Source organism: Schistocerca nitens, chromosome 8 (genome assembly GCF_023898315.1).
Source record: "Schistocerca nitens isolate TAMUIC-IGC-003100 chromosome 8, iqSchNite1.1, whole genome shotgun sequence".
NCBI classification, from domain to species: Eukaryota; Metazoa; Arthropoda; class Insecta; order Orthoptera; family Acrididae; genus Schistocerca; species Schistocerca nitens.
The window spans coordinates 40,914,208-40,941,151 of NC_064621.1; the positions used below are offsets into that span (position 1 = coordinate 40,914,208).

At 42.7% G+C, this 26,944-nt stretch overlaps 1 protein-coding gene across 1 annotated transcript in view; it reads left to right on the top strand.

Annotated features, from left to right (window-relative positions):
- Positions 1 to 26,944, top strand: part of LOC126198667 (juvenile hormone esterase-like) — a 178,754-nt gene that overhangs the window by 12,767 nt on the left and 139,043 nt on the right. The window lies entirely within an intron of this gene.

Sequence of the window (26,944 nt, forward strand, 5' to 3'; positions counted from 1 at the left end):
CAAAATAAATTGCAAAACGATTTAGAGAAGATATGTGAATGGTGCGAAAATTGACAGTTGACCCTAAATAACGAAAAGTGTGAGGTCACCCACATGAGTGCTAAAAGGAATTCGTTAAACTAAGGTTACACGATAAATCAGTCTAATCTAAATGCCGTAAATTCAACAAAATACCTAGGAACTACAATTACGAGCCGGCCGCGAAAGCCGAGCGGTTCTAGGCGCTTCAGTCCGGAACCACAGGGCCGCTACGGTCGCAGGTTCGAATCCTGCCTCGGACATGGATGTGTGTGATGTCCTTAGGTTAGAAAGGTTTAAGTAGTTCTAAGTTGAGAGACTGATGACCTCAGATGTTAAGTCCCATAGTGAGTAGAGCCATTTAAGCCATTTTTTACAATTACCATTTTTTACATTTACGTACAACTTAAATTGGAAGGGAGACATAAAAAATGTTGTGGTGAATGCTAATTAAAGACCGCGTTTTATTGGTGTGGAATCCTTACCAGATAGGACTGGCGGAGTATATCGAGAAAGTTCAAAGTAGGGCAGCACGTTTTGTATTATCGCGAAATATGGGAGAGAGTGTCACTGAAATGATACTGAATTTGAGCTGGACATCATTAAAAAAAGGCATTTTTCGTTGCGACGGAATCTTCTCAAGAAATTCCAGTCACCTACTTTCTTTTCCGAATGCGAAAATATTTTGCTGACACCGACCTACATAGGGAGAAACGATCACCTCGAAAAAATAAGGGAAATAAGAGCACGTACGGAAAGTTATAGGCGTTCATTCTTTCCGCGCGCTATACGAGATTGGAATAATAGAGAATTGTGAAGGTGTTTCGATGAACCCTCTGCCAGGCACTTAACTGTGGTTTGCAGAGTATCCATGTAGATGTAGATGTAGACTGCATCACTTTTACAATATGCGCGTAACCCCTGACAAGAGTGGTTACACATAATAATAATTAACCCATTTACTAAGTTTATTCGGTTTCTAGATAAATATTATGCATTTACGTTCGTTAATATATTATAACGTTGACATGTAATCATAAAGTTACGATCATAAATCTTTCGTACGACATTTAGTAACACAGCAAAAAGTTGCATTTTATAGTAGAATTCATTTTTGTTGGTTACAAGTGAACATTTATAATACGGATATAATATATGTGCAACGATGAAGAACTAAATCGACTTCACGGTGCTCGAGACTAGCAGTATATGGCGCGGGATAATTTGCACCTTTTTGCCAAATTCAGTCTAATATTTCATTTACGGCAATTACTATTTTAACAGAACAGTGGCGGTTACTTACCAATAAATTTCATTGGAGAGTATACGTGTAGTGAAGCTGAATCGGCATGGATGTGTCTACACGACGATCGACGACGGATTTTTCTCTGGTATTCGCAATGATAGAAAGTACAAAGTTTCCAACCTATGTGTTTACGAGGCTCCATGAATTAGCCGTCTATCTGTGCGTCCATAACATCAGGAGCCTGACGCTACTCATTTATTCCTTATTGTCTATACTTGTTAATTTATTAATAATGCTGTAACCATCAGCTGTAATATGAGATACTGTACTGTAGCGAAGGTATGTCAATTGTTACGTTCCTCTATGCAATCTCGAATGCGTATTACGGTAGCGTGCGTATTGTGATTAAAACGTAAACCTCCAATGCTTACCGTCAACGAGTACGAGCGATACATCGAAGAACTGGTCTCGACTCCCTGTACCGCCGCGAAAAGGACGTGGCGCGGTTTCCTTAGGCCTCTTGCAGACGACGGAAGGCCGTGCGTCTCTACACAGTGGACGGCTTCCCGCTTCCTTCTATAGCACCACAAGTCAAAAGTTTCGAAAAAATGTTCAAATGTGTGTGAAATCTTATGGGACTTAACTGCTAAGGTCATCAGTCCCTACGCTTACACACTACTTAACCTAAATTATCCTAAGGACAAACACATACACACCCATGCCCGAGGGAGGACTCGAACCTCCGCCAGGACCAGCCGCACAGTCCACGACTGCAGTGCCCAAGACCGCTCGGCTAATCCCGCGCGGCAAAAGTTTTGACTCTCGTCTTCTCTGGTTTCTCCACAGTCCATTATAATACTACCATATAACGAATTCAATGTTTCAGACGCACATTCTCAGTAATTTCTTCCCTAAATTGAAGCCCGTGTTTGGTAATAGTAGAGCTCTTGGCGAGGAATGTGCTCTTTGCCCGTCCTTGTGTGCTTTTGATGACCATCTCGCTTCGTCCGTCATACGTCGTTTCGTTTCCGATGTAGCAGAAATCTTTCACTTCGTCTACTTCACTCTCACCAATTTTGATGTGAATTGTGTCGCTTCATTCATTTCTGCTACTCCTGATTACTTTCTTCAGTTTCACCTCGCATTCTACCCTAATTAGACTTTTAATTCTATCATCTGAGGGTAGTAATGTCATCTGCGAATCTGATCGTTGATATCGCCTCACCCTGAATCTTAATCCCACTCTTAAATCTTCCTTTCCTTTCAGTCATTGTTTCGTCGATGTGGAGGCTGAACACTAAGAGCGAAAGACAGCACAAGTCGAACGCCATTTGTAATCCAAACACTTCGTTCTTAGTCTTCCACTGTTACCGTTCCCTTTTGGTTCCTGTTCGTATCGTATACTGTTCGTCTTTTGCTGTAGGTTACTCATGTTTTTTCACAGTATTTAGAACATTTCGCAACATGTCGAACCCTTTTTCTAGGTGACTGTTCCTTTGAAGGTGCTCCATGTTTCTCATGCAATCCTTCCATTTCCAAGCACAACGTCAGGGCTGCCTCTCTGGAGCCTTACCTTTCTTATAGCCAGACTGATCATCGTCTAACAATTCCTCAGTTTTCTTTTCGACGCTTCTCCATACTCGCCTTGGACAGAGTGAAATGGGAGCCTTCAGAGGCAGGCAGCGAGCTGCTTGGCGTTAGCGGTGAGCTTTTCGCGTTTAATTTCGGAACACATTGTCAGGTCAGCAGCTTTGTAGTTTCTGCCCGCCATTTGTCGTTAGTGTACAGTATAGTAAACGATTTTTTGTGGATGTCGGATGATTGAAGAAACTGTGACTATATATGAGTAAATATTAGAGAGTTTCGCTAGTACTGCCTGACTGTTCCATACGTGCCTATGCAAGCAAATAAAAAGAGGCTGAAACCTGGAATCAAATATTTAGATTATATAACACAGATTTTTGACACACTGCCATCACAGGAGAAGAAAATGATCGAAACTTACTTTTCTTATTTTTTATTAATCTTTGGCAAGATATTTACAATACACACGTGTATATGGGCTGTACAGGCTACTGCAGTTATTTCCGTGGTAACTGACAACAGCAACTTACAAATTTCCTTCCTCAATCTGTACAGTTTCCATGACTTAAACTAGAGAATATCGCCATTCGCGTTCTCCAGTACTGCTAACGAAGTAGTCCACTAAATTATTTGCAATAGTTTTCTCTGCACTCGATCTGCAGTTTGTAACCGAGACAGATCCTCGTATGTTTAAAACCATCGCACCGTTAACTGTCTTCGAATTTTACTCCGTGTTGAGCGCAAACGAAACTGTGAAGCGCAACACACCACTTAGATGTTTTGCATACAGGATGGAGCCACTGAAAGGTTGGTGAATATTGGATATTATTGGATATCAGTCCTGTTGTACATTCAATAGGACGACTTGCTCTACGCAGTCGGTTATTCAACATTCTCTTTTCCATACATACAGATGTTCTACAAAATGGATGCATGTAATTTCAGGACAAAGAGGACACCTGCAACAACAACAAAAATGGCATCTCTGGCTTTGTGGTCCCTGTCAATGGCCGTGGGTAAGGTACATCAGCTGTTTCGTTTAGTATTTTTTACCCAGGACCCGAGTTCACGGAATGAGGAGAGTCACGACGTCTCTTCCATATTTTGCATTTCTTCACAATTACAACACCTGCAGCTAGCACTGCTACCCCCTCTACGAGGAACACTTTGTGACTATATGGTTCTCCAGCAACACACCGACAGGCTGTAGCTCCGCTACTAGGACTAGGGACTAGGGCTCTGTGTACCCTAGCCGGCCGTTGTGGCCGAGCGGTTCTACGCACTTCAGTCTGAAACCGCGCGACCACTACGGTCGCAGGTTCGAATCCTGCCTCGGGCATGGGTGTGTGTGATGTCCTTAGGTTAGTTGAGTTTAAGTAGTTCTAAGTTCTAGGGGACTGATGACCTCATATGTTAAGTCCCATAGCGCTCAGAGCCATCTGAACCATTTGAACCTGTGCGCCCTAGACGGCTGCGGGAGCCGTCCACTGTGCAGAGACGCAGGTCCTCCCGTCGTCCAGAAGAGGCCTAAGTAAACCCCGCTTTGTGCATTCCGCGGCAGTGCAGGGAATCGAGACCAGTTCTTCCACGTGCCGCTCGTACTTGTAGACAGTAAGCATCGGAGGTTTATATTTTAACCACAATAATCACGCTACCGTAATGCGTATTCGAGACTGCACTCGGGTATATGCTGCGGGACATACGAGTACATCGTTAGCGTAGACTAACACGGTGACTGATCAACGAAAGCATTCAGAGAGAGCCGGCAGGGCAGTCTGCGAGAGAACGTGTTACACCGCTGCCGCAAGTAGGCCGACACGACACACGATGTGCAACGGCCGGCCTTGCCGCGAGGCCACTGAGGCAGTTCGTGTCAGACCGACAGTGGTTACAGGGGAATGGTCGGACCTGTCCTGGAGAAATTTGTGCTGATTTCGTTCCCACCGTTAGTCAATTGCAGATCGTAATTTACCACTCGCAGATATGGCTAGCTTAGTGTTAGAAAATGAGGTACATGAAAGCTGCAGGGAGCACAATAGGGGCTAACAATGGAAAGGAGCTTCATGTTTCATCCTTACAAAAAAGTGATGTAACTGCAATCACAAAAATCTCGATGGTAGAGACGATGCATCCATAGAAATCTGCAAAATTCTCAGGAAACTGTGTTAATGTTCTCCAGAATGTATTTTTATGTTCCACTTACAAGCGGCATTGTCACCCATACAACAACAATGGTAAGAAAATAATTTTTTTACAAAGTTCTCGGGAATGCAGCTTAGCATTACGGTCGTTCTTGAACGATATTTCATCAGCCAGTCCTCCCAGTGTTGACAAGGGAACAACTGTCCGATAAAAAAGATTCATTTTTATTTCGTTGGAGGTGTATTTCAAACTCTTCACCACTGGAAATGGAGTCCCATGCTTCTTGACAGAGCGTAGGGGAACGATGCTGGATGACCGCACCGCCGTACTAGGCAAGGTCCTAATGGAGGTGGCTTGCCGTTGCCTTCCTCCGACCGTAATGGCGTTGCATGATGATGATTAAGACGGCACAACAACACCCAGCCATCTCGGGGCAGGTGAAAATCCCTGACCCCAACGGGAATCGAACCCGGGAGCCCGTGGTACGGAAGCGAGAACGTTACCGCGAGACCACGAGCTGCGGACTAGAGAACTAAAATCGAAAATAAATATCGCCTCCGACGTTGTTGTAGCATCTCTTGGGCACTGAATATCCAGTATGTTAGTAACAAACTAAACGTTGATTCTATCTGCATTTTAGACAATAGTTTCAGTCATAGTGAAACTTCGTGCCTTAATAAAAAAAAGGAAATATCCTTCCCTAGTTCATCTCTATGGTTCTACGACTGTAAGCTAACAAGACCTGTAATTGTAAGCTTAGAGAGTCTCTCGTGAAATGGTCCAGCTCTTTGAACGCCCATAGTGCTCAAAGCCATTTGAACCATTTTTTGCTCTCCCAGACAAAGTGTCTAAACATCCATCTCACAGCATCCTCTTTATGCATAACGGAATGTGAAGTAGCGATGAATTGCCAAGTATTTGGCAGCGTGTCTAAGACCTGCCACAGACAACAAAATGACAGTGAGTGATACTAGATCACATAAAACTACAGTTTGGTCATACACGCAGATATCAAACCTGTGCCCACTTAACTATCCAGATAATTACGGTTATAATTCTGTCTGTTTGCTTTATAAATGTGTATTGTTCAGTTAATTGTATTACCTGTTTTTTTTATCTTTCATTCCACCTCTGAGATAGATGGTGGACTGTAGGATAGCATAGCCCTTTTCAGCCAGTAGTTGTGTGCTTATTTAATTTTTACGGATTTTTATTTGAATATTAATGGATAACTGAGAGGAAGCTGTTGTTCTTTGAGTTTTCTTCGTCCAAATCCCGACATTCGTCTTACGGCTGAGCGAAAAACCTCTCGGTCGAAGAAACCCCAGCTGAGATTGGTTGAATGTTTTTCTGGCTTACGTCTCTTCATATTATCTCACTGGTCTTGATAATGTCACATTGTGATCTTGGAATTTTGTTTATGTAGAGAATTTTTGTCTAATTACGTAAAAGACGGAAAACTTGATAGTCTAGTCGATGTAGAGAACTTTGCCTCCTTTTGTAGGATTTGACTGAAGTACCATTGCTCAATAAGTTGTTCTTTCCCTGTCAGGCTAAGTCATCCGAAAATCTTGTAGGTGTTCTTGGTCTGGTGGCAGTTTCATTGACTTCTCCGTTTTCCAAGGCCTCTTTTGGAGTGAATTCGATACTACTTCGACAATAATGTAGGGAGAAAATGCATATTTAAATTTCGGAAAATTGAACGTAGTAGGATCGTGCTGCAAGGGTGACTTTGTAAGCCCATTGTCACGTAAACTGTCGAGTCCGAATCTGGTGACTTTATTTTATTCTGTTTAGCCTGCTTTTGCTTTTAAGTGTTTCATAAAGGGAATTTGTTGGGAAGTCGTAGCGCATATCTGCAGCTATAAGAAGATATCACATTGGTGTGCGAAAGGTTGCTATTCGGTCAGAATGTAGGTGCGGTAGTGTATCCCTTCTTCGTTATGGAGAAGGGTGGCAGAGATGCTTGAGGGACAAATATTTTATGTGTAAGAAGGGCGACTGGTTGTTCCACTCTACGCGTTCGATATTTCATGAGACGTACTAAGTTAAGTCGGCTTTCAGCTTGTATGGTCTTTTCAGAAATGATTTTCTTCCAGTTTAGAAGTCCATAGAGAGAGATTATGAGATATTTAACGTTTGGTTGTGGAGTAATGTCTTGTCCCTTTTTCTCCGTGTACGTTATGTATCCAACAAATACCCGGACACTCCTTCAGTCCAGAGTAATTCTAACTCTGTGCCGAATGTCGCTTGTCGTTTACGGCCCAAGTGCTCGTTGGCAATTCGTGGTGCGTTCCAGCGCGCCGTACATATGCTACGGCGCTCCTGGCTTGTGATGTCTGGCGCAGTCGGGCTGCGGAAATTTGCATCTTCAGTACGTCGAGTGTAAGATTTATTGCAAGAAAATAAAATGCAATCAACATAAAAAAGTATATTTTCCTTTTTTTAACGCCTCAAATTCACTCTCTACTGAAACAATCGATTCTGCGTAATATAATTTATCGTTGCTTGGGAAAAATACCCGCATCACCAACATTACGTACACAACTCCATTCAGCACGCTAATACTAGTGCGTCGTATTACTAGTTAGTGGTTACATTCTCCTTCTCTCTCTCGTTTTCAATTGTTCGTTTGCTGACACCGTGAGCAACTTGCATTTTACGAGTGATTTAAATTAAAGGATACGATTTGCTTATATAAAGAAACGTTCATTTTCCGCGCATAGAAAAAATATTTTTGTCACTCTTTCGACTTATTTATGCCCTCTCACAGAGAAAACAGTATCATAAAATAAACGTTACATATCGTTGTCTCCCATGGAGAAGCACTACCTCAACAGTTTCGTTGATTATGCGCAATCCACCCACTGGTTGGAAGTAACGGCCAAAAACTAAAATCGGGATAAATCCTGAAATGGGCAGTATAGAGACAGTGATATTTAAATAATAAGGTCACATACTTCACCACACTTGACTACAGAAAAGAAATAACGGAGAGTATTAACGGCTTTTGAGTCGAATCAACGCATAATGTTCAAAATAGTTGGCGCTAACACATGTAATTGGTTTTGTGGTCTTCAGTCCGCAGACTGGTTTGAATTAGCGTTCCATGCTAGTCTGCCCTCTGCAAACCTCTTTATCTCTGCGTAACTACTGCGACCACCATGCAGTGAAACTGTTAACTGTAATCAAACCTTGGTGTCGGTCTAAAATTTCTATCCCATACATTCCACTTCGCTACCAAATTATGTTTTCCACGACGCCCCAGGACGCGTTCTTTAAACTAGTCCCTTCTTTAGCTAAGTACTGCCATATTTTTTTTCTGCATCCTCATCTCTGTCCAGTACATCATCATCAGTTATTCGATCAACGTATGTTATATTACGATTTCTTCTGTAGCACCACGTTTCAAAAGCTTCCATTCTCTTCTTGTCTCTTTATCACCCACGTTTCGCCTGCGTACAACGCTACATATCAGATAAATGCTTCCAGAAAAGATTTCCTCACACTTAAAATTATATTCGATGTTAGCCAATTTTTCGTTTCAGAAACGCTTTTGTTGTGGTTGCAGTTTGCATTTATACTCGTCCTATTTCAACAATCGTCAGTTATTATGCTGCTTAAACAGCAAAACTCACCTACCACTCTGATTGGCTCGTTTTCTAACTCAATCCCCTCAACATCGCCTGAGGACGCTGTAATGAACGTAAACAGTTTAGAGTAAGTCCTTGAGCAAAAATGAGTGATATATATATATATATATATATATATATATATATATATATATATATATATATATACGCTGTTTCAAAATGTATTGCCTGAAAGAAAATGATTGGGTCCGTGTTGTAAATCCACACAAGTCAACCGATTAGAAGGCATGTTGTAAGAGAGACTGTATTCACTTTATCGAGGACTGGACCTCAAGTCGCCGTCTGAACATCTAGATTTAGAATTGCCACAATTTCCCTGTCTCACTTGAAGCAAACGCTGGAGTGGTTCTTTTGAATAAGAAAACGTGTGAACCGTCCATTACATCAGCTTGTGCTCCAACTCTAAACGAACCTGTCTTCGATGGGACGTCGAACACTAAACTTCATGCCTTCAAAGAGGGCTGCACAGTTCTGATTCGATGGAACAAGAAGCGCTTGGGGGTGAGACTCGCTTACCTATGAAGGAGTTTGGACGGGAATGAAGAAGAACTGTAGCCCACCACGCACAAATACCCGGGCTTTATTTATCCAGGATATGAGACTCAGAACACTTACTGACTTGCTACGAACTTCACACGTAATTTCAAATCTTTTCCAAACTTTTTTCTTGCTGACAATCCCCACAAAATGACCAAAAGAACTTATTGCTTACAACATTTTCGCTGCCGCATCAGGCATGAAGTTCTGATTTATTACTACCTTAGTACTTACTTTATTCGCAACAGATTTCTCAGCCCATATCCACATATGTCGCTGAACGAACCTTCAAAACTATATCATTGTACAACATTTTAATGTACCACTTCTTTCCTGTTAACTCTATTCGATACCACTGAATGTACCTCCCAAATTATATCATTTTACAAAACAGAAGTCAGGGGACATGACGTCATAAACAGCAAGCTGGAACTGGAGGGTGAAATTCGCTAGATATGCTGGGGAAATATGTGTACAAAAACCTGTGAAATATGTTAAATACTGTATACGTGGCTTGTGCGAACACGGGTGTAGTCGCAGGTACAAAACTTTCTAAATCCCTGGGTCGATTTCAACAAAAGTTGATAACGATAATACTATCTGGAAAGAAATACTGTTGGGGCAAGAACCACATACCTCGTTTCGTTGTCGGGCTGGATGGAATGGTCAGAGGCAGAGGGAAGAGGGAAAGAGGAGATGGAGAGAGAGATGGGTGGGGGGGAGGGGGGGGAGGGCGCAGGAGATGGACCAATAGAAGACTGGGATAAATACAAACCCTGGCAACGCCGGGTATTCAGCTAGTTTTCAAATATATAAATTCAGAAACCTCACTGTTGCTTTCGGAGAATAAAGTAGAATGCCAAGCAGTTGTGGAAATTACAGCCTGTTTATACGCACCATACTTTCGAGTGATTGCTGAATGACTACCCCAGCACAAGTGGCAGTGAGTGGAAGGCACAGATTACCCCTCATTTACTGGCTGATAAAGCCACAGTCTTCAGGTCTGTGGAGTGCTACGTAACTGAAATCTGATCCCGCTGCAAGTACACTACGATTTTATATTGTGTAAATTATGACCGTGTCAAAATTTCGAGACTTTTTTCTGTTAAGGTTCTCTGAAGGAGCGAAATTTTCTTGATGATTGGGAAAAGTCTACTTTATTCCCGTTCTCAAGAGGAGTCATCGAACAGCCGCACAAAACTATAAACCTTTTCTGACGTATGTCAGTTGTAGGATTTTGAAACATGTTCTATGCTAGCGTATTATGACATTTCTGGATACTGAAAATCTCTCCTGCAGGAATCAACTTGAGTCCCGAAAACAAGGAGCTTGTGAAACCCAGCAGGCTATGTTCGTCCACGAGATCTAGAAAGCAGTAGGTACCGCCGCCCAAGCCGGCCGCTGTGGCCGAGCGGTTCCGTCTGGAACCGCGCGACCGCTACGGTCGCAGGTTCGAATCCTGCCTCGGGCATGGATGAGTGTGATGTCCTTAGGTTAGTCAGGTTTAAGTAGTTCTAAAGGACTGATGACCTCAGATGTTAAGTCCCATAGTGCTCAGAGCCATTTTGTACCGCCGCCCATGTAGGCGCCGTTTTCCTCGACTTCCGCAATGCATGCGATATAGTTTCACACTGCCGCCTAATGGACAAAATACGAGCATACAGAATATCAGAACGACAGTGTGAGTAGATTGGAGACTTCCTAGAAAACAGAACACAGCATGTCATTAAAGTCTTCAGACGTAAAAGTGACCTCCGGCTTACTCCAAGGGAGTCTTGTACGTGCAATATATCATCAATGAGGCTTTTCCCGGATGGTGGTGTTGTATACAGAGTAGTCCAACGCTAGAAAACGTGTAGCGGAATGCAGGAAGACCTGTAGAGGATCGAAGCTTGGTGCAGGGAGTCGCAACTGACTCTCACCATCTTCACATGTAACGTACTGCATATATACGTAGGTAGAGAGAACCATAATTGTATGATTACGCAATCACTGGAAGCAGTTACTTCCATAAAATATCTAGGAGTATGGGTACAGAGACAGCAAAGGAGTTGGAAGAGCAGTTGAACGGAATGGACAGTGTCTTGAAAGGAGGATATAAGATGAACATCAACAAAAGCAAAACGAGAATAATGGAATGTAGTCGAATTAAATCGGGTGATGCAGAGGGAATTAGATTAGGAAATGAGACACTTAAAGTAGTAAAGGAGTTTTGCTATTTGGGGAGCAAAATAACTGATGATGGTCGAAGTAGAGAGGATATAAAATGCAGACTGGCAATGGCAAGGAAGGCGTTTCTGAAGAAGAGAAATTTGTTAACATCGAGTATAGATTTAAGTGTCAGGAAGACGTTTCTGAAAGTATTTGTATGGAGTGTAGCCATGTATGGAAGTGAGACATGGACGATAAATAGTTTGGACAAGAAGAGAATAGAAGCTTTTGAAATGTGGTGCTACAGAAGAATGCTGAAGATTAGATGGGTAGATCACATAACTAATGAGGAGGCATTGAACAGAATTGGGGAGAAGAGAAATTTGTGGCACAACTTGACAAGAAGAAGAGACCGGTTGGTAGGACATGTTCTAAGGCATCAGGGGATCGCAAATTTAGCACTGGAGGGCAGCATGGAGGGTAAAAATCGTAGAGGAAGACCAAGAGATGAATACACTAAGCAGATTCAGAAGGATGTAGGTTGCAGTAAGTACTGGGAGATGAAGAAGCTTGCACAGTATAGAGTAGCATGGAGAGCTGCATCAAACCAGTCTCAGGACTGAAGACTACAACAAACTTGGGTACAGAGCGATTTAAAGAGGAACGACCACATAAAATTAATCGGAGAAAAGGCGGATGTCAGGCAGATCCATTAGAAGAATCCTCAGTCAACAGAGGTTTGCAAAACACACTCTCGATCAATATTTGATTACTGCTCGTCAGTCCTGGTCGACACTGGAGAGAAACCAGGGGATGTTTCTGCCTGAAAATTTGACTTGCGTACAGAACTTCAAGATTGATCACGTTATTGCAGTGCCTAACCTACGTCCAGGGCGATTATAATTAAAGTGAAACTTTCAAACTGCGGTAGAAATAACACGAGTGGTCGGAATGACGTCAAATTGCAACTGAATATTTTCGGAGAAGGGAGAAAACGTATGGCAGAAGAAAAATAAATAGTTACAAAATGTAGCAACAGATGGCGCTGCAAGCATCATAATTTAATAGTGTTCTATTACCAATGACAACTGAATCGTACAACAGTGCCTAAGGTGTACGTTTGAATTAAACATACTGTAGTACTCAGTGTGCGTGGGTGTACAGGTGTGATACTGTAAGTTACGCAAGCCCATTCACCACAGCAACGTCATATTACATCGGATGGCAAAAAAATCGGTTTTTAATTGTCCTGAGGCAAAACCCCGCATTAAAAGCATCAATCACACATACTTTTTATAGTCCTGAGGCCAAAAACCGCATAAAAAGCATCAATCAAAATCAAAAGCGGGTTATTAATTTCCGTGTGACCGGCGCAAAACATACGGGTTAAGATCAGTTGACCGGAACGGCCAGGCTGTAGGGAAATGGCGGCTGATAGTTCTAGCATTTCCAAAATGGCGTTTCAGCAGCCGCTTAACTGGATTTGCAATGAGCGGAGGTGCGCCATCTTGCATAAGAATGCGCCCATCCACACATCCACGCTGTTGGAGAGTTGGAATCACGTGTTTGCACTCATAGCTCTTACCAGTGACGGTACAGGTATCACGATAGGATGCACCTGTCCCTTCGAAAAAATATGGGCTTATGATAAGTGACGCCGTAAACCCGCAGCACACAGTGATCTTTACACGATCAAGTGGTGCTGGTTAATTTGCTTGTGGATTTTCCGTTGCCAGTATTCGACAATTCTGTCTATTCACATATCCTGTCAGATGGAGGTGGGCTTCGCCTGTCCACAAAATCTTCCACAGCCAGTCATTGTCCACTTCCATGCGAGCAAGAAATTCTAAAGCAGAGGTCTCGCTTGCTGGCAGGTCAAAAGGAAGCACCTCGTGCACATGGGTGATTTTGAATGGATTTCAAAGAAGGGTGTTTCGTAGGATTTTACGCACCGTGCTCACGGGTATGTCCAATGTTCGTGCAATTCCCCGTGCACTACACGTTTGCACACCACCACTCGTCTCCTCCCGCACTGCTGTGGCCACTGCTTCCACTGACGTCGAATCAATTCGCTTCCTCCCTCTACCAGTATGCACGCCAAAAGAAGCCGTCTTTTCGAATTCCCGAATCATTATCTCCGGACCCACGGCAGTTATTGGACCGCCTTTTTTCAAACCCTTCAGTGTCCGGAACTTCTGCAGAGCGACGTGTGCACAGTCATTAATTCTTCTAATACAGCTTTACAAGCAGAGCACGATCCTGCATTGAGGCAGTCATGGCGAACGCCGCAGATGCGAAAGGAGAAAAAAATGGTTCAAATGGCTCTGAGCATTATGGGACTCAACATCTCAGGTCATAAGTCCCCTAGAACTTAGAACTACTTAAACCTAACTAACCTAAGGACATCACACACACCCATACCCGAGGCAGGATTCGAACCTGCGACCGTAGCAGCCTCGCGGTTCCGGACTGCAGCGCCAGAACCGCACGGCCACCGCGGCCGGCGCGAAAGGAGAAAAAGCCGTGTAACCGGAGTCTTTATACTAACTTCAATGGGTCGTGCGCATGACAGGTGTTTTCATTTATGTATTCTGACACATACAGAGCCATCTGTTGATCAATTTTCACACTATTTTTTTCTTCTGCCATACGTTTGCCCCCTCCTCCGATAATATTCCGTTGCAATTTGGCGTCATTCTGACCAGTGGCCTTATTTATACAGCGTTTTCAATATTTAATTATAATCACCCTTCACATGCCATACACAAGTAGATCTGACAGAATACAAAGTATCTGCTTATTAAAGAAACCGAAATTGTGATCTCAACGGCAAACTATAGTGAAAGAATGCCAAAAATGATCCTGGATTTTCACTCAGACTATTTGTCTTCTATTGACATCATCCGACCTTAACCTATAGCTAAATCCGAGTCGTTCTTTATTTTTACTGTAATGATCGGAGACGCAGTCTGATCTCCATTATTTGTGTGTCTATGTGGCCCGGCGGGATAGTGTCACACTTCTATACCAAAGGTCTGGTATTCAGGCCTCTGTTTGCTGACATTTGTCACATCGATAACTTCAAGCAATGATTTCAAGTGATTAAATCGCCCTTCTCACACTGCCATTCGTGCATACTTTTCAGAAAAAGTTCGCCTTTCTATCGGCCGTTATGCAACTCCGCCCCGAATTCTTCTGCAAAACAGTGGCCTTGACAGAAGTTGCCGATTGTGGAAACGTCCCGTCGGCTGCGGCCTGTTAACTGGTAATGAGTGGTTGCAGGAATTCGCTGCCGTCTGCAGTACGATTGTTCCTCGAGTAGAGGCGGCGCCCCTGTCTGGGCGACTCGGATTACGTTCCGCGTCAGTCCGCGCATAGCGCTGCCTAATGGGTGCATTGCTTGGAAAAGCTGGCGACTGCAGTTTCTTATGCAACACGAAACAATGTTACTCTCACGTAAGCTGACGCCTTGCGCGATATTAGCCAAAGCGGACCGGGTTTCTGCTATCCAATAGTGTTAACACTCGCCTTCTTTTACATCTGTATCACCGCACTGTCATGTCCCTCTTTTCAGAAACAATAAGTGGCTAGTGAAAATTTCAATTGTCATTTTGTATCTAATTTGGCCAGCGAATAATACATCGAACATGCCGCTCTTCCTTGTCACTTCTTAATTACAGTTTTACTTACTTTTTATTTATGCATTCCTTTTACCGTGGAAGATTACTACCTTCAAAGCCTTCTTACATCGATGTCTATGTACGGTTGGCTCTAATAACGTGGCTGTTTAAAGTGAGGGGTGATCTGGAGTATGGTTGGGAAAGGTATAGGTCGGGACTGTATTGCTTCGTTTATGGCGCTGCCATCTTTCCACCGTGTCCTGGAGCAGCATCTTTCAAATGGTTCAAATGGCTCTGACCACTATGGGGCTCAACTTCTGAGGTCATTAGTCCCCTAGAACGTAGAACTAGTTAAACCTAACTAACGTAATGACATCACAAACATCCATGCCCGAGGCAGGATTCGAACCTGCGACCGCAGCAGTCTTGCAGTTCCAGACTGCAGCGCCTTTAACCGCACGGCCACTTCGGCCAGCAGCAGCATCTTTCACTAGTAATCAAAACGTTATCGGTTTCGGGTTCGAATCCAACTACTTAACTTTTCAATAAAAATCATCAGCAGTGCCGGCCAAAGACTTTCAGCTTAAGAAGTCACCCTCGTTCTGCCAACGGCTTTCTCAAAGAGGGCAGAGGAATGGACAAAGGATCACGGCTCTCCGATTAGGAAACTACCCCTAAAAGGCGGAAGACTCAATAATGATTAACAGCATGAGCATACAGAAGGAAATGGAAATCACTTCATTAAAGACACATATTATGCATCTACAGCACATGTGGCGCGTAACTGAAAAAGTATCACGATGATCTCTCCACAGTCAGAAGATTCCGGACTAGTCCGCTATCTGAATCTCCGGAAAGGAGCTGGCAGAGGGGACGTAGCCATGAGAGTTAGGGTAACGTTCTACTAGTCGGGACGTGGAATGTCAGAAGTTTGAACGTGGTAGGGAAGCTAGAATATCTAAAAAGCGAAATATATAGGCTCAATCTAGATATAGTAGGGGTCAGTGAAATGCTCAGATGAGTATAGGATAATATAAACAGCAACAGAAAATGGCATAACGGGAGTAGGATACGTTATGAATAGCAAGGCAGGGCAGAGAGTGTGTTACTGTGAACAGTTCAGTGTTAGGGTTGTTCTTATCAGAATCGCGAGGAAACCAACACCGACAAATATAGTTCAGGTATACTTGCCGACGTCGCAAGCTGAAGAGATAAGGAAAGTATATGACGATACTGATATGGTAACATAGTACAGAAAGGAAGATGAAAATCTAATAATCATGAGAGACTTGAATGCAGTTGTAGGGGAAGCACTAGAAGAAAATGCCACAGGAGAATATGGGCTTGAGTCAAGGAATGAGAGATTATAAGACTAATTGCATTCTGTAATAAATTTCAGTTGGTGATAGCGAATACTCTGTTCGAGAATCACAACTGGAGGAGGTATACTGGGAGAAGGCCGGGAAGATTACAGTTAGATTACATCATGGTCAGACAGAGATTCCGAAATCAGATACCGGATTTTAAGGCGTACCCAGGATCAGATATAGACTCAGATCACAATGAATTAGTGATGAAGAGTGGGTAGAAGTTTAAGAGATTAGGCAGGAGGAATCAATACGCAAAGAAGTGGGGTACGGAAGTACCAAGGAATGGCGACAAACGTTTGAACTTCTGTAAGGATGTAGATACAGCAAAAAGGAATAGATCAGCAGGCAGTACAATTGAAGCGGAATTGACATATCTAAAAAGAGCAATCATAGAAGTTGGAAAGAAAACCGTAGGTACAAAGAAAGTAACTTCGAAGAAACCATGGGTAACAGAAGAAATACTTCAATTCATCGGTGAAAGAAAAAAGTTCAAAAATGTTCAAGGAAATTCAGGAACATAGAAATACAAGTCGCTGAAGAATGAAATAAATAGGAAGTACAGGGAAACTAAGGCCCAATGGCTGCATGAAAAAGTGAAGAAATCGAAAAAGAAATGATTATCCGAAGGACTGACTCAGCATATAGGAAGTCAAAACAACCTTCGGTGAAATTAAATACAAGGATGGTAACTTTAAGAGCGCAACGGGAATTCCGCTGTTAAATGAAGAGGAGAGAGCACGGAAGGCCTCTGATGTGACAGAAGAAGAAACAGGAGTCGATTTAGAAGACATAGGGGATCTACTATTAGAACCAGAATTTAAGAGACATTTGGAGGACTCAGCATCAAATAAGGCAGAAGGGATGGATAACATTCCACCAGAATTTCTAAAACCCTTGGGGGGGGGGGGTGGCAATAAAACGTCAATTCACGTTCGTATGTAGAATGTAGCAGCCCGCGCCATCCCATCTGATTTTCAGAAAATTATAATCCACTCAATTCCGAAGACTGCAAGGACTGACAATAGCTTAACAGCTCGTGTATCGAAGTTACTTATAAAAATGATATACAGAGGAATGGGGAAAAAATTGAGGATGTGTTAGGTGGGCATCAGTTTGGCTTTAGGAAACGTAAACGCACCAGAGAGGTAATTCTGACAATGCTATTGATAATGGAAGCAAGACTAAATAAAAATCAAGATACGTTCATAGGACCCGTCGACCTGGAAAAAGGGTTAGACAGTGTAAAATGCAGCAAGATGTTGGAAATTCTGAGAAAAATACGGATAAGTGACAGGGAGACAAGGGTAATATACAATGGTACAACAACCAAGAGGAAATAATAAGAGTGGACGACCAAGAACGAAGCGCTCGCGTTAAAAAAGGTGTAAGACAGGGATGTAGTCTATCCCCCCTACTGTACATCGAACAAGCAATGATGGAAATAAAAGAAAGTTTAAGGAGTGGAATTAAAATTCAAGGTGAAAGGATATCAATGATACTATTCGCTGATGACATTGCCATCCTGGGTGAAAGTGAAGAAGAATCACAGGATCTCCTGAATGAAATGAACGGTCTAATGGGTACAGAGTATGGACTGAGAGTAAATCGAAGAAAGACGAAAGTAATGAGAAGTAGCTAGAATGAGTTCAGCGAGAAACTTAACATGAGATAACGTTAAGGAATTCTGCTACCTGGGCATCAAAATAACCAATGACTGATGGAGCAAGGAGGACATCAAAAGCAGACTAGTTCTGACGAAAATGGGATTCCTGGCCAAGAGAAGTCTACTAGTATCAAACGTAGGCCTTCACTTGAGGAAGTAATTTCCGAGAATGTACGTTTGGAGCACAGCATTGAACGGTAGTGAAACATGAACTATGAGAAAACCGGAACAGAAGCATTTGAGATGTAGTGCTACAAACGAATGCTGAAAATTAGGTGGACTTATAAGGTATGGAATGAGGAAGTTCTGCGCAGAATCGGAGAGGAAAGAAATATGTGGAAAACCCTGACAAGGAGAAGGGACTGGATGATCGCACATCTGTTAAGACATGAGGGAATGACTTTCATGGTATTAGAGGGAGCTGTAGAGGGCAAAAATTGTAGAAGTATACATTGATATACATTAAGCAAATAATTGAGGACGTACAAGTGCTCCTCTGGCTTGATTGTAGGAACGAGAGGGCAAAGACTAGCTGATTTCTACAATAAATATCAGTTAATAATAGCGAATAATCTGTTTAATACCACTACAGGAGGAGGTACACGTGGAAAAGGCCGGGAGATATAGGAAGATTCCAGTTAGGTTGCATCATGGTGAGACAGAGATTCCGAAACACTCAGAAACAGGTATAGACTCAGATCATAATTTAGTAATGATAAAGAATAGGCTGAAGTTAAGAGACTAGTCAGGAGGAAATTTTTTTTTTTGTCATCAGCCTACTGACTGGTTTGATGCGGCCCGCCACGAATTCCTTTCCTGTGCTAACCTCTTCATCTCAGAGTAGCACTTGCAACCTACGTCCTCAATTATTTGCTTGACGTATTCCAATCTCTGTCTTCCTCTACAGTTTTTGCCCTCTACAGCTCCCTCTGGTACCATGGAAGTCATTCCCTCATGTCTTAGCAGATCTCCTATCATCTTGTCCCTTCTCCTTATCAGTGTTTTCCACATATTCCTTTCCTCTCCGATTCTGCGTAGAACCTCCTCATTCCTTACCTTATCAGTCCACCTAATTTTCAATATTCGTCTATAGCAACACATCTCAAATGCTTCGATTCTCTTCTGTTCCGGTTTTCCCACAGTCCATGTTTCACTACCATACAATGCTGTACTCCAGACGTACATCCTCAGAAATTTCTTCCTCAAATTAAGGCCGGTATTTGATAGTAGTAGACTTCTCTTGGCCAGAAATGCCTTTTTTACCCTAGCGAGTCTGCTTTTGATGTCCTCCTTGCTCCGTCCGTCATTGGTTATTTTACTGCCTAGGTAGCAGAATTCCTTAACTTCACTGACTTCGTGACCATCAATCCTGATGTTAAGTTTCTCGCTGTTCTCATTTCTATTACTTCTCATTACCTTCTTCTTTCTCCGATTTACTCTCAAACCATACTGTGTACTCATTAGACTGTTCATTCCGTTCAGCAGATCATTTAATTCTTCTTCACTTTCACTCAGGATAGCAATGTCATCAGTGAATCGTATCATTGATATCCTTTCACCTTGTATTTTAATTCCACTTCTGAACCTTTCTTTTATTTCTATCATTGCTTCCTCGATGTACAGATTGAAGAGTAGGGGCGAAAGGCTACAGCCTTGTCTTACACCCTTCTTAATACGAGCAGTTCGTTCTTGATCGTCCACTCTTATTATTCCCTCTTGGTTGTTGTACATATTGTATATGACCCGTCTCTCCCTATAGCTTACCCCTACTTTTTTCAGAATCTCGAACAGCTTGCATCATTTTATATTGTCGAACGCTTTTTCCAGGTCGACAAATCCTATGAAAGTGTCTTGAGTTTTCTTTAGCCTTGCTTCCATTATTAGCCGTAACGTCAGAATTGCCTCTCTCGTCCCTTTACTTTTCCTAAAGCCAAACTGATCGTCACCTAGCGCATTCTCAATTTTCGTTTCCATTCTTCTGTATATTATTCTTGTAAGCAGCTTCGATGCATGAGCTGTTAAGCTGATTCTGCGATAATTCTCGCACTTGTCAGCTGTTGCGGTCTTCGGAATTGTGTGGATGATGCTTTTCCGAAAGTCAGATGGTATATCGCCAGACTCATATATTCCACACACCAACGTGAATAGTCGTTTTGTTGCCACTTCCCCCAATGATTTTAGAAATTCTGATGGAATGTTATCTATCCCTTCTGCCTTATTTGACCGTAAGTCCTCCAAAGCTCTTTTAAATTCCCATTCTAATACTGGATCCCCTATCTCTTTTAAATCGACTCCTGTCTCTTCTTCTAACACGTCAGACAAATCTTCACCCTCATAGAGGCTTTCAATGTATTCTTTCCACCTATCTGCTCTCTCCTCTGCATTTAACAGTGGAATTCCCGTTGCACTCTTAATGTTACCACCGTTGCTTTTAATGTCACCAAAGGTTGTTTTGACTTTCCTGTATGCTGAGTCTGTCCTTCCGACAATCATATCTTTTTCGATGTCTTCGCATTTTCCCTGCAGCCATTTCGTCTTAGCTTCCCTGCACTTCCTATTTATTTCATTCCTCAGCGACCTATATTTCTGTATTCCTGATTTTCCCGGAACATGTTTGTACTTCCTCCTTTCATCAATCAACTGAAGTATTTCTTCTGTTACCCATGGTTTCTTCGCAGCTACCTTCTTTGTACCTATGTTTTCCTTCCCAACTTCTGTGATGGCCCTTTTTAGAGATGTCCATTCCTCTTCAACTGTACTGCCTACTGCGCTATTACTTATTGCTGTATCTATAGCGTTAGAGAACTTCAAACGTATCTCGTCATTCCTTAGTACTTCCGTATCCCACTTCTTTGCGTATTGATTCTTCATGACTAATGTCTTGAACTTCAGCCTACTCTTCATCACTACTATATTGTGATCTGAGTCTATATCTGCTCCTGGGTACGCCTTACAATCCAGTATCTGATTTCGGAATCTCTGTCTGACCATGATATAATCTAATTGAAATCTTCCCGTATCTCCCGGCCTTTTCCAAGTATACCTCCTCCTCTTGTGATTCTTAACAGGGTATTCGCTATTACTAGCTGAAACTTGTTACAGAACTCAATTAGTCTTTCTCCTCTTTCATTCCTTGTCCCAAGCCCATATTCTCCTGTAACCTTTTCTTCTACTCCTTCCCCTACAACTGCATTCCAGTCGCCCATGACTATTAGATTTTCGTCCCCCTTTACATACTGCATTACCCTTTCAATATCCTCATACACTTTTTCTATCTGTTCATCTTCAGCTTGCGACGTCGGCATGTATACCTGAACTATCGTTGTCGGTGTTGGTGTGCTGTCTATTCTGATTAGAACAACCCAGTCACTGAACTGTTCACAGTAACACACCCTCTGCTCTACCTTCCTATTCATAACGAATCTTACACCTGTTATACCATTTTCTGCTGCTGTTGATGTTACCCGATACTCATCTGACCAGAAATCCTTGTCTTTCTTCACTGACCCCTACTATATCTAGATTGAGCCTTTGCATTTCCCTTTTCAGATTTTCTAGTTTCCCTATCATGTTCGAGCTTCTGACATTCCACGCCCCGACTCGTAGAACTTTATCCTTTCGTTGATTATTCAATATTTTTCTCACGGTAACCTCCCCCTTGGCAGTCCCCTCCCGGAGATCCGAATGGGGGACTATTCCGGAATCTTTTGCCAATGGAGAGATCATGACACTTCTTCAATTACAGGCCACATGTCCTGTGGATACACGTTACGTGTCTTTAATGCAGTGGTTTCCAGTGCCTTCTGCATTCTCATGTCGTTGATCATTGCTGATTCTTTCACCTTTAGGGGCAATTTCCCACCTCTAGGACAAGAGAGTGCCCTGAACCTCTATCCGCTCCTCCGCCCTCTTTGACAAGGCCGTTGGCAGAATGAGGCTGACTTCTTATGCCGGAAGTCTTCGGCCGCCAATGCTGATTATTTATCAAAATTTACGTAGTGGCGGGGATCGAACCCGGGACCGAAGACGTTTTCGATTTTGAATCAAAGACGCTAGCCCTGGACCACGGGAGGAATTAATGCGCAAAGAAGTGGGATGAGGGAGTACTATGGAATGAAGAGATACGCTTGAAGTTTTTTGAGGCTATAGACATTGCGACAATGAATGGCTCAGTAGGCAGTTCGGCTGAAGAGGAATGGACATCTCTAGAAAGGGCAGTCACGGCAGTAGAAATGAAAAATGTAGGTACAAGCAAGGTAACTGCGAAAAAACAGTGGATAACAGAACCGCTCAGTTGACCGACAAAAGAAGGAAGTACAACAATTTTCAGAGAAATTCAGGAATAGAGAAGTACAAGCCACTGAAGAACGAAATTAGTAGGAAGTGCAGGGATATTAAGGAGAAATGGCTGCAGGAAATATGGAAAGAAATCGAAGTTGAAATGATTGTAGGTATACCATACATAAAAGTCAAAACAACCTTCGGTGAAATTAGTAGCAAGTGTGGTAACATTTAGAGTACAACCGGAATTCCACTGTTAAATGCAGAGGAGAGAGCGAAAAGATGGAAAGAGTAAACTGAAGGCCTCTGTCAAGGGGAGGACTTGGATTATTATGCAGCAGAAGAAGAAACAGGAGACGATAGGAAAGAGGTAGGGGATGCAGTATTAGAATCATAATTTAAAAGAACTTTGATGGACTTAGGATCAAATAACGCAGAAGGGATAGATAACATTCCATCGGAATTTCTAAAATCGTTGGATAAATGGCAGAAAACTCTTTCATGTTGCTGTGAGTACGAGGGTGATATCGCTCTGGGTGCGCTTTTGGTATCAAATTGATATGCAAAGTAATTAAATTGATCAATTAACTAGCCCACCCCACACCCAGATGACATCATGCGTTTTCCCCAGCTGGCATGTCGGTCCCCTCCACACCAGGCCTCGTTCCCTACCTACTGTATTGGCAAGAATTTCGAATTTTGGTGGGAAATATAAAAATGGTGGGAATTTCAAAATTGGCGGGAATTTCTTTGTCCCAGGGCTGTTCTGTCGTTCCACCCCATCCCCACCTGGGAACTGACGGGAAATTCAAAATGACAGTGCCCTTTATTGGACTCGAACCCCGCTCCTTGAGGACGGAAAGCCCAAGTGCATCCCCCAACACACCGAAACTGTCCAGTCCTAGAGAGAAAGTTAAGAGGTTAGTGTACTTTACTTATTTTGGTCAGGGAACTGAAGTGAGATTGGTACTAATTACGTAATTAATCATAAAGGTTGGTTCTAATTACACAAATATCTGCATAGCGCTAGACAAGTAGCACCTAAAATCGCAATACAGCTCAAAAATTGAAAACGTCACACAACTGGTGTTATGCTGCTGGAAAAAATTTTCACAATACCACTCGAAACTACTCAGACTCTACGTAAGATGATCCCTTCGCCTACAAGGTGGTGGGGAAAAAGGCTAGGTTGAAAGGTAATATCTTTATTTTTGGCGGGAATTGTGTCCAACTGACGAGATGCTGGTGTTGGACAGAGGTGAGTTTAATAAGTGTATTACCTGTACGCATACAGCTGAGGACTTTGTTTATCACCGTTTTGACGTCAGAGTTCGCTGTAGACGCCTCCCGCTGCATTGCTCGGCGATCACCCTGGAGGCCAGGAAATCAAAATTAAGGAATGTCTGTGCACGCTACCGCAACTGATGGAAAATGCTTCAATGTTCTAATTATACATCCTAAATTGTCGTTAAAAAACAAACAGCACTTGCAATCAACGGGTCATAATGCAGCACATATACTGGGGATTGGGGAAAATCATCGCAATTACACAACTACCACAAAATGCGATCCCAAAAGTTTATACCAGGGCAGAAGGGCGGCAGTTGTACGTAAGTTCGCCTCGATGTGCGGTCAGCAACTAACCGACTTAGAGCCATGATTACCTCCCCCCGTTCCACCACTCCACCTCTTCCGACCGTAGATAGGGATAGAGGCCTGTCCTTTCTTGTCGCTGATGGCCCACAAAGAGATCCGTCTGGTGGCAGTGATACAAGCTCTCCAGTCTGCGGAAATCAGTCACATGTGGACGCTTCCTGCAATCCATTAAACGTATTTCTCGGAAAGATTGGAAGAACAACGAAATTACAGAGAACTCTACAGACAACTCTTTCTAATGTCCATTGTCACCGCTTCTGCGTACAGGCACGTTCTACGGCGACAAACTTTAAGATGATAAGTTGCGTCCTTCTACACCGTTCAAGCGTCCTAGGAAGTGGCTGAGCTGTCCTCACCACGACGGCGTATATCCAGCGATCGAGCTGCTTATAAACCAACTAGGCCGATGTTTGCTGTCTCATAGGAAATTGATGGATTTTATACGTCTTTTTAAGTTGGAAACGAACGTATCCTCATTCACATTTCCTGCGTTAGTCGTTCTTATTAGCAGTAGTAGCGGTTTTTATGGCCTCACTAGGAAACAGAGCGAGGAAGAAACGACATGAATATTTTCGATAGGTGATACATTGAGTTGCCATCCACAGCCTGGTGCACGATAATGCACACGAAGAAATTGCAACTTCTTACAAGGGAGTAAGCACAACGATAAATGAGCCAATGAAGATCTAAGAGTCTTATTTCTGTTTACGGTAGCATCATCACGATCATGGTAGCGTTCTTCTTGAACATAGAAGACATAGTCTGACGTCAGGTACTCGAGGTCATACGAGGTGTGGCTAGAAAAAAACCGGACTAGTACTGGTGAAACAATAAAACGAATGCAATAAGGCTGAAAGTCGCGTGGCCTGTCACGTGACTCTCGCTCCGCCTACTGCTCGAGTTTCATCTGCCTCCTGCACTCAGTCTGCCCGTGGCGTCTGTTTTAAGTAGTTGACGTTTTGTCTGTGCGTCGGAAAATGTTGAGTGTACAGAAAGAACAGCGTGTTAACATCAAATTTTGTTTCAAACTAGGAAAATCTGCAAGTGAAACGTTTGTAATGTTACAACAAGTGTACGGCGATGATTGTTTATCGCGAACCCAAGTGTTTGAGTGGTTTAAACGATTTAAAGATGGCCGCGAAGACACCAGTGATGACACTCGCACTGGCAGACCATTGTCAGCAAAAACTGATGCAAACATTGAAAAAATCGGTAAACTTGTTCGACACTTTCCTTGTCAACTCCTGTTAACTCAGACACTGCTCTGATTGTTAAACGGCGATCTTGTCGAACAAGTTTACCGATTTTTTCAATGTTTGCATCAGTTTTTGCTCACAATGGTCTGCCAGTGCGAGTGTCACCACTGGTGTCTTCGCGGCCATCTTTAAATCGTTTAAACCACTCAAACACTTGTGTTCGCGATAAACAATCATCGCCGTACACTTGTTGTAACATTAAAACCGTTTCACTTGCAGATTTTCCTAGTTTGAAACAAAATTTGATGTTAACACGCTGTTCTTTCTGTACACTCAACATTTTCCGACGCACAGACAAAACGTCAACTACTTAAAACAGACGCCACGGGCAGACTGAGTGCAGGAGGCAGATGAAACTCGAGCAGTAGGCGGAGCGAGAGTCACGTGACAGGCCACGCGACTTTCAGCCTTATTGCATTCGTTTTATTGTTTCACCAGTACTAGTCCGGTTTTTTTCTAGCCACACCTCGTATGTAGGATACTACTGCAATTTCGCCGTAACACCACGTACTCACCATCCACAATGAAATCATACTTCACATCATTTTATTGAGATGAGATTTGTGCGCTTGCCACACAGTATACATCGATAAATATTTTGTGCTGGTTCAATTATAATAACAGCATTACTTTTGTCCAACATTCACAATCTATCGCACTTTCATTCTGAAGAAAATGTATGAACATTTTTCTACAGTTTGAAACATTGTTTGGTGCTGCAAAACAGTCACACGCCAAAATTACAGACACAAAATCAAAATTCATCACCGGTGCTTCGAAACTGAGCCACGAACTGCCAATCTGAGGCTCATTGGTGGTGGGGGAACAAAAGTGGCGTCACAAAGTTAGAGTATTATTAACGTTTATTGGTATGGCTGAAAATGGTGTCACTCAGTTGACGCCATAGGACTCTGGATGTCTCCATACTCAACATCAGTGATTGCACTCGAGTGGGAACCGAGTGGTAGCTACATGTGGAAACCGAACTTAAATTCTCGTTGTTCTATGGTTTCCACGTTGAAGTGCCCTTATCATAGCACATCAGTACATTATCAGTAAATTTTAATAATAAGCAAAAAGTGTTCTGCCGTGAGTAATCACGATTTTCTTCTGTTTCACTCACACATGATTATGCGAAGTTTTACCATCGCCATTGGGTTCATTTTCTGTCGAATAACCGGTACAAATTGTTTAATAGTATATACGCTTTGGCACTGCGGTTATTACAATCAAAACATTTAACAAAATATCAGTACAGTACCTCACGGGCATATACTGATGTACATATAGCTGTCAACTGTAATATAGCTGAGATTTTGGTCGTTTGTCCTCTGCGGCTAACAGGGATTTCTCTATCGTAAATTACCAATACTGACCGAAAATGGTTTGTCGGCTTCGTGTACAACGATTCTTCTATCCGGCAATCAATTTTCTCTCAGTAGTTTTTAGTCTAGCTGCAAAGTTTATGCATACACAAGTACGTCGCATTTTGAATCACGTATCAAGAAAGCAGTGCTACATCTGCGTGCAAGGGGCCACTTAGACGTACAATACTTGAGATAGCATTTAAAAGATGAATAAAACTTGTAACGTCTTTTCAAAACACAGTAACGCCCTTTGTGCTGCAGCTTACTCAAACAGTTTTCTTCCTGTACGGCGGACAAAGAGTAACTTTTTTTTTTCCACGGCGTGGTATAAATAGTCATTACGTGTGAGTCACTGGCGCTAATCGATCGACTATGGAGATTCTGTCATCGCCGAAAGTAT